The 8,302-nt window shown below is 47.9% G+C and overlaps 1 long non-coding RNA gene across 2 annotated transcripts; it reads right to left on the bottom strand.

Moving 5' to 3' along the window:
* Positions 1-2,841: 2,841 nt before the first annotated feature.
* LOC132017323 (uncharacterized) lies at positions 2,842-5,434 on the bottom strand. 2 transcript variants are annotated; one of them, XR_009404235.1, is made up of 3 exons: positions 5,358-5,434; positions 4,082-4,217; positions 2,842-3,168 (listed from the first exon to the last, which is right to left on the bottom strand). It is a non-coding gene; the product is annotated as an uncharacterized LOC132017323 (long non-coding RNA). The 2 variants fall into 2 exon arrangements; XR_009404236.1 differs by having other exon boundaries at positions 5,373-5,433.
* Positions 5,435-8,302: the final 2,868 nt, after the last annotated feature.

The following is an 8,302-nucleotide window of genomic DNA, read 5'->3' as shown; positions in this document are numbered from 1 at the left end:
GATGACTTCGCATTTCCTCTTGGACCCTTTCTGTATTTTCCAGATTTTCTACAATGAACTTGGAATATGACTGTTATCCCTATCAGAAAGAGTTATTTCAGATGAAGGAAGACTCACTGAACCCTTACAGAGTGCTTATTAAATTCTGCAGTGCTGGCACCCCACATAATGCAGAGAAATCTAAGCCATGACCGCTGTTCTCAGATTACCCTTAAGTCCAGTCATAGCACAGGGATTCAGTTCTGTGCACAAAAAATGTGGCCTCTGGAACCAGGCTGGCTGGGTTCAAGTCCCTCTTCTGTAGCTTCCTAGCTATGTGACTTGGGGCGAGTGCCTTGACCTTTCTGTGTATTGGCTGCCTTATCTGTAAAATTGAGTAATAATAATACCTGGAAGAATTAGTTGAACTGATCCATGTGAACCCTAGAAGAGCAGCTGGCAGTAGCTAATCGCCACATAACTGTGAGCTGTTATTGCTATTAGTGGATAAGAGCTTTGCCTGTGGAGCCAGCCTGTCTGGGTTCAAATCCGTGTTCTGTCTCTGTCTGGCTTCGGCAAATGATTTCATCTCTGTTTCTACCTCAGTTTCCTAGTCTTTAAAGTGGGGATGAAAGTGATGGTTCATAGAGTTGTTAGGAAAACTCGCCGAGTAGCTATGGATAAAGTGCTTAGAACCATGCCTGGCACATAGGAAACACTTAGTGTCAGCTGCTATAATACTATTGTTGTTGTTATTACCACTGGGGAGACAGGGATTGGGGCACCACCAACCAGAGCGCTGCAGGTAGAGCCAGTTGTTGGGGGGCCCAGGGTACATGAGATGAGCTGAGCTGAGCACTGAGGATGGATAGCCCCATCCACTCTCTCTGGCCTCTCTTGTATTCTCCTGCAGCCCATGTTATTCTGGCCTTTAAGTTTTACTGTTTTATTATTTTTTCTTATTAATGATTTTTATTTATTTATTTATTTTGATGGGGGTGTAGGGGCAGAGAGAAGCAGACTCCCTGCTGAGCAAGTAGCCCAGTGGATTGGGGGGGGGGGGTTGATCCCAGGACCCTGCCTGAGGTCATGACCTGAGCTGAAGGCAGATGTTTCACCGATTGAGCCACACAAGCACCCTGGTCCTTTAAGTTTTAAAACTGTACCCCGCCTCCCATGGTGCCAGACCTTGCACATACCCCACTACTTCCCTGAGATTTATTTAGCTATAAGCTCTGTAGATTTATGGTGAAGCTGATAAAGGGAGGCTTTCAGGACTTATTTGCATGGGAAGGGCCTGACAATGTTATAGTTATAATTTTGTGTTCTTTTTCTTTCCATCATTACATAAATTTCAGCCCCACCTGGATCCTCCCTTCATTTTAGGAAGGGGGCTCCTAATTCAGACTTCTGATAAAATCCAGTGCCTTTCTTTAACTGGGCCTGGTCACTGAGAACTATCCGGGTGGGATTTTTGTCCATGGGAAGCTGTTTTCCTTTGTGACTGGTGCATACTACTTTCTATTTCTTCCTGCAGAAAGAGCCTCTACCTGTGGTAATGTCATGAATGAATGAATGGATGGATGCATGCGTACATACACTCTAGGTCTGTTTTGTTCTCAAGGAAAACCCACAGAAAATGGCTTAGTTCTTGGAGCAAAGCCCCTGGCAGACAAGTGAAGCTGGAAGTCTTTTCGAATCTCTGTGGAACAAAAAGCCTCTGAAATCCCAGAGTGGTTGGCAGCTTAGGAATTTGACCACAGGTCTAGCTGGGAAAATGTGTTAAGTCTGGAGACTTCCAGAAGCTGAAATTGATGAATAGTCACAGGTCAGGGAGAGAGGATTCCTATCATACCTGAGTTCTTTATAGAGAGCTCCTGTTCTCCTTATGTGTAGGCTTCATTAATACTGCTCAGCTGGGCCACTTTATTAAAGATTTATGTTGTAATTTAAAAATGAGCAAAAGCAACAGGAGAGGAAGCTTGCTTATCTGAGCATTAGGCATGAATTTCCAGTGTATCTCTGGCTTTCTGGACTGTGTTTGAGGGGACTTTGTCAGGCCGTGCTCAGAACCTTGCAACTGATTCCATGCTGAATGCTTCGCAGTCTTTGTGATCGTTTTGTGTCCCCCAGCTTTATCTCCTCTGTGACTGTTAACTCTGGGAAGGTGGGGACTTTCACATAGCATCCCGGACAAACACTCAAAGCTGAAGAGTTGGGGTAATAAATAGGAACGTAGCCACCTGTTTGGTCCAACAGCAGTCTAGATGTTGCTGAGAAGGTATCTTTTAAACACGATTACCATTTGTGGTGCCTGGATGGTTCCGTGGGTGAACAGTTTGACTCTTGATTTCAGCTCATGTCATGATCTCAGATGGTGAGATCAAGTCCCATGGTAGGCTCTGTGCTCAGTGAGGAGTCTGCTCGAGATTCTCTCTCTCCCCCTCTGCCCCTCCCTCTGCTTGTAAACACTCTTTCTCTTAGAATAAATAAAATCTTTAGATATGATTAACATTTACATCAATAGACTTTGAGTAAAGATGATTATCCTCTTTAGTGTGGCAGGGGAGCAGGGACTCCTCCAGTCAGCTGAAGACCTAAGAGAAAAGATCGAGGCTCCCACCCCCACTCTAAGAAAGGAATTCAGCCTCTGGAGGGCCTTCCAACTGTTGAGACTGTAAATGGACTCTTACTGAAATTGCCAGCCTGCCCTACGTTGTGGACTCGACAGTTCCTCAAAAGCATAAAACCCCAATACCTTACAATCAACCTCTCTGTGTCTGCCCGTCTCTGTATATATACCGAGAAAGTAGAGAGTTTTAATTCAAACTTTTATAAACTGAAATGGCATAAAGCAAAGAAGCAACTTCCACGAACTTATATAGAAACTTTTTTTAGGGTTCCCAGACCCCCCAGATGAACCTCTCTTAGGCTTTTCTATGATATTAGGACACATCTTGCTAGTGGATTCACAAAATAAATTGAGATAAGGCACAGACGTTCACAGTTCAAAGCTAGGATGGCTCGATGCTGAACAGCTAAGTGTAGTTCCCAGGGAAGGAGCTTGGTGGCGCCATTCTCGTTGCTTCCTCGCGCGGCCTCTGTGACCACAGGTTGCAGAACAGAGCTCTGTTTTCACTTTTAGCCTCTTTTTCATAAAAGCGATAGTCTTCTTCAGATTTCTCTTGGCTAGCAAAAACAGGTACAAATGTAGGTCTTTCATAAAAACAAAGTGCGGTAGGACAGACTTTTGAAAAGGGAGGATACCTGTCTATATATTTCTTACGTCTCTAAAATTTGGTTCTGTTTCTCTAGAGAACAATAGTATAATAGGTCTGAAGATATGTTGTTTCCTTGCTCGGGACAAAATCATTCTTAATGCCCCTTCCTTCCTTCCCTCCTTCCTTCTAGCAGGGAGTCTGCTTCTCTCCCTCTCCACCTCTCACCACCAATCATTCTCTCTCAAATAAATAAATAAATAAATATCCTTAATTGGGGGGGAAAAAAAGTGAAGTTAGTTCTTCCTCAGCTATGCACTATGTAGTTAGCCATATCTAAAACTACGTGTGTCAGATGCCTGAGTGTCTCAGTCGGTTAAGCATCTTAGGCTCAGGTCATGATCTCAGGGTCCTGGGATGGAGTACGGAGAACCACATTGGGCTCCTTGCTGGGCAGGGAGCCTGCTTCTCCCTTGGTCTGCCTCTCCCCTTCCTTGAGATTGAGTGCACGTGCTCTCTCTGACAAATAAATAAAATCATTAAAAATAATGGAAAACATTCCTCTAAAAAAAAAAAAAAAAAAGACTATGTATGTTTGCAATGACAAAAGACCGGAGACAGCCAAAATGTCCAATCACGTGATGTAGTACCATGCAGTGGTCAAGGGAATGGGGGTCTTTCTCCGGACTGATGTAAGATACACTGAGCAGGGGGAAAAAAGCAAGGTGCCCCGCACTGGGTTTCTATTTGGGTGGGTGATAGGAATCTATGCATACTTGCTTACAGGTCTACAGTCCCTCTTCCACAATCCCCAAATCCAAAAGCTCTGAAAATCAAGTCTTTTCTTTGGTTTGTGGCAAATTTGCGTGGTAGCAAAACCAGACCTAAAAGGATGTGAAGACATTTGTGGTGGTGGTTTATTCTGTTATCATCCTGTTTTCCTGGGACTGACAGTGTTCGTTGAGCAGAGCTGGAACTTTCAGTGTTCAAACCGGGATTATGAGTCATCCTATACAGAACCTATAGAGAGGGTGGGGGAAGGGGGCGTAACTGAGTACATGTAGATGTTTGTCCTTATCTGTCTGAAATCAGAAAAGCTCTGGATTCGGAAACCGATGTGTCCCCAAGGGTTTGGGATGAAGGACTGGACCTGGACGTTGATGGTCTATCTCTGGCAGGAGACACGGGAACCAGCCCCAGCGCCTGGGCAGGAAATGGGTGGGTGCAGGGCGAAGATAGGCTGCAACAACCCCCACCCCCCACCCCCGCCGCCGCCGCATATTATTTCTCATCTTTTGACTATGAACCATGTGAAGGCATCGTCTCCTAACAAAAATAAATACAGGAAATTATGGAAAAGCAGAACTCTCTGCACATTCGACTAAACTACAAATAGAATCTGAAAGATTTGGAAAAACTGAAATCTCGGTGCTACCGTGGTGGGCGCCGTCAGAACAATATTTGTCTTTCTGACTCTGCTGCTTCCAGCGTATCCTGTCCTCAGAGCCACTTGGACCACGGAGCCCCGGTTTGGGAGTCCAGACACTTGCTCTCAGTTTTGTAAACTAGGAACGCTGAGTACGTCTCTCCCTCCGGGAGCAGCAGGTGGCCCAGGGCTCTGGCTTCAGGAGCCGGCTCCGCAGCCCCGGGCGATTTTTTTCCTGGTTAGCAGTGGTTATTATTATTTTGAAAAATCAAGAACAATCGTGCAGAGCAAGTAGAAACAGGCTGGGTCAGCTGAAAAAATGCCCACACGCTGCCGCCCCGGGTCTCTGGGTGATATAATTAGCCGGTTGTATCCAGCGGTGAGTGGGCGGCTCGCTCCCCTAGCACCGGCAAGGCCAAGGAGATGATGTAACAAAAGGCTAGCCCGGGCAAGGCCGAGCCTGAGCCGGGCCTCCGGAGATGCTGACGCGACGCTCTGCGGCGGGAGCGGGAAGGGAATGGCGGAGGGGGGCGGGGGACGGGGGAGAGGGGAGCCGGGCGCGGGCGGGGGGGGGGGGGGGGGGGGGGCGGAGAGGGGGGGTGGGGAAGGGAGAGAGCTAGATGGGGGTGGGGGGCGGGTCAGGGCTGCAGGGGTGGGGTACTGACGCCCCGAAAGGGAAAGCCAGCCTTCTGTTCCACCCAGCCTTGCACACCCCTCCTGCCCACCAGCCTTACTTGTCTCATGCTCACCCGGGTGGAAAGGTCTGACCAGAGCTTCTAGAGCCGAGGAGCCTGGCTGGACTTCATCCGGGTTCCCAAAACTGTGAGGGTGGAGAATGCGGATGATTCAGTCACTGGGCAGATTTTTCAGAACACCTGTGAACTTGTGTTGCTGGCTGCCCCTCACCCAGTTTTAATTCCAGAGGTTCAGATAGGACCAGATATTGGAATATATTTTTTCATCGTAATATTGACTATTACAAGAATATATTATGAAGAATAAACCTACCTTGCTTCCTAGAACCCCCTTCCCCGGGGCCGGGGGTGGGGAGGGCAAGCAGGCGATACACAGTACACCTCCAGGGGGCACAGGTCCACACAGCCCCTGGATGTGGGTGACACAGTCCTTGTTTATTGTGTCTTCTTCCAGAGAAAGCCCGTGTACTTGGGAGATCTGAACATTTTTCAGAAGGGGGTTCCCTTTCCTCCCACTCTGTAGGTTGAGGCACACTGAGCTGAAAGGAATAAGTTCTATTGGGGGGTCAGGCCTCTACAGGGTGATAAAGGAGGAGTGGGTTCTTCTTCAAGTCTTCCCACAGCAAGCTTCCCCCAACCCCTACTAGGTCAGGTCCAGGCGGGGTCCCACAAACCCTGGACAAAAACCTGTCAGGGTCTCTATACCCTCATTTCAGGCAATAAAAGTCTCTTAGTAATCCTCCCAAGCCCTCAGGCAGTTTTCAGATGGATTTGCTGAGTAAGGATTTTTCCTGCATTTCAGTGTTCTCAGCAGACTTTGATGTTGACTAGTAAAAACAAAACAAAACAAAACAAAGCTGTGTACCAGAGAGGGGAAGCTGGGTCCTGCTGTGCGGCTTTAGACAAGTCACACTGTCTCTTTGTGTCCTGGTTTCCTCCTCTGGGAACCGAGGTACGTCAGGCCTACCTCATGTTTTTTCATACTCTCAGGGAGGTTGGAAGATCATGGATATGAAAGCACCCATTTTACAGATGAAGATATTGAGGTCCAAGTTAATGCAGCTCAGAGGTGGTACTGTTCCTCTTGTGGTGAGATCCAGAAACTCGGCAGGAAAACATCCTCTTGTAGGAAGATGGGATAGAGAGCAAATGGCTCTGATGTGCCTCTGTCCCCTGTTGTGGCAGAGACAGCCTGCAGTTCATCACCAATCTGAGCCCTTATCCAGTGACAACATAGACTCTTGCATCTAGGCAAGGATGCCTGACAAATTCTCACTTATGAAATATGGGTGGGAAATGTTGCATGTCACTTCAGAGCCAGATGTGAAGAAATGCATAGGCCTTCTTCCTCCTTCCTCCAGCTGGAAGCAGAGATCCTGATGTCCTAGAGGATGGTAGAGCCAAGGGCTGGAAAGAGCCGAATCCCCAAATCACCTCATGGAGCTCGGCTACATGCCAATCAGAACGCCTTAGTTGTATTCATGTGTGTGGGAAAAATAAATGTCTTTGGGTTGTCTTGAAAATCAATTTGAGGGTGGGGGCACCTGGGTGGCTCAATGGGTTAAAGCCTCTGTCTTCAGCTCGGGTCATGATCCCAGGGTCCTGGGATCGAGCCCCACATCGGGCTCTCTGCTCTGAGGAGGGCCTGCTTCCTCCTCTCTCTCTCTGCCTGCCTCTCTGCCTACTTGTGATCTCTGAGTGTCAAATGAATAAATTAAAAAAAAATCAATTTGAGGGGCACCTGGGTGGCCCAGTCTGTTAAGCATCTACCTTCGGCTCAGGTCATGATCCCTGGGGTCCTAGGATCCAGCTCTATCTTTGGACTCCCTGCTCAGCGTCTCCCTCTCCCACTGCTCCTCCCCCTCACTCTTGCACTATCACTCTCTCTCTCTCAAAACAAATAAAGAAAATCTTTTGAAAAATCAGTTTGAGAGTTTATCAGTTACCATGGCTAGTGACATCGTCATTTTTTCCCTAAGCCCAGCCCTGAACTGCTTTCAGTACCCAGGAGGAGACATGGACAATTTTTCCTTCCAGCAAGGGCAGTGTGGTTAGAAACCACAGAGTGGGGAAAGGGAGACGTGGTCTCCTCCTTAGCTCCGAGATTGGGACCACCAGGATTTGGGGTCTAGGGGTTGCAGCTGTTGGCATTCTGCAATGGCTCTGGTGACATTATGACCATGGTTGACACTCAGACACATCCCAGGGAAGCACAGACAAGGACAAGCAGTTGATGGGAGGGTGGGGCCGCAGCCAGAGCCTTGGGTCTCCCCCTCAGCCCCAGCCAGCACCTCCTGGGGCCTCCATTTTCCGCATCTGTAATATGAGTCAAGGAATGAGGAGCAAGGGAGGTGGGGATGGTGAGGAGTGAGGTAAGAATCTGAAATCACTTTCTAAGACTCCACACTGCTGTGCCATCCAAAGAGCCAAACCCAAGACCCTTAGGACTCTGATTTATGCAGGGGATATTCCTTGGAAGGTGCTTAAAGATTACTCATTAGGGAAGAAAACAATGGAAGGTCGCACAATTCCGACTCCTTGGGGAATCATCCAGAAGGTGATTCTAAGCTAAGAGGCCTGGGAGACAGGTGGTTTGAGGGCATTGAAGGCCAGCTCAGAGGACCAAATTCCGTGTCCGTGGGCAGTTCCCCTTGCCATCAAATGCTTACTCTCAGGTGTCCAGTATCTGAAATTCCACCATTAGTGCTTCATTACCTTTTTTTTTTTTTTAAGATTTAATTTATTCATTTGACAGAGAGATCACAAGTAGATGGAGAGGCAGGCAGAGAGAGAGAGAGGGAAGCAGTATCCCTGCCGAGCAGAGAGCCCAATGTGGGACTCGATCCCAGGAACCTGAGATCATGACCTGAGCCGAAGGCAGAGGCTTAACCCACTGAGCCATCCAGGCGCCCACTGCTTCATTACTTTGGATGCTTGTTTGTTCCTCCACAAAAATGCAAGCAATGATAATCCCCAACATTTGT

The sequence above is a fragment of the Mustela nigripes genome, chromosome 5, assembly GCF_022355385.1.
Source record: "Mustela nigripes isolate SB6536 chromosome 5, MUSNIG.SB6536, whole genome shotgun sequence".
Classification (NCBI taxonomy): domain Eukaryota; kingdom Metazoa; phylum Chordata; class Mammalia; order Carnivora; family Mustelidae; genus Mustela; species Mustela nigripes.
This window is presented reverse-complemented; position numbering and strand designations above follow the sequence as displayed.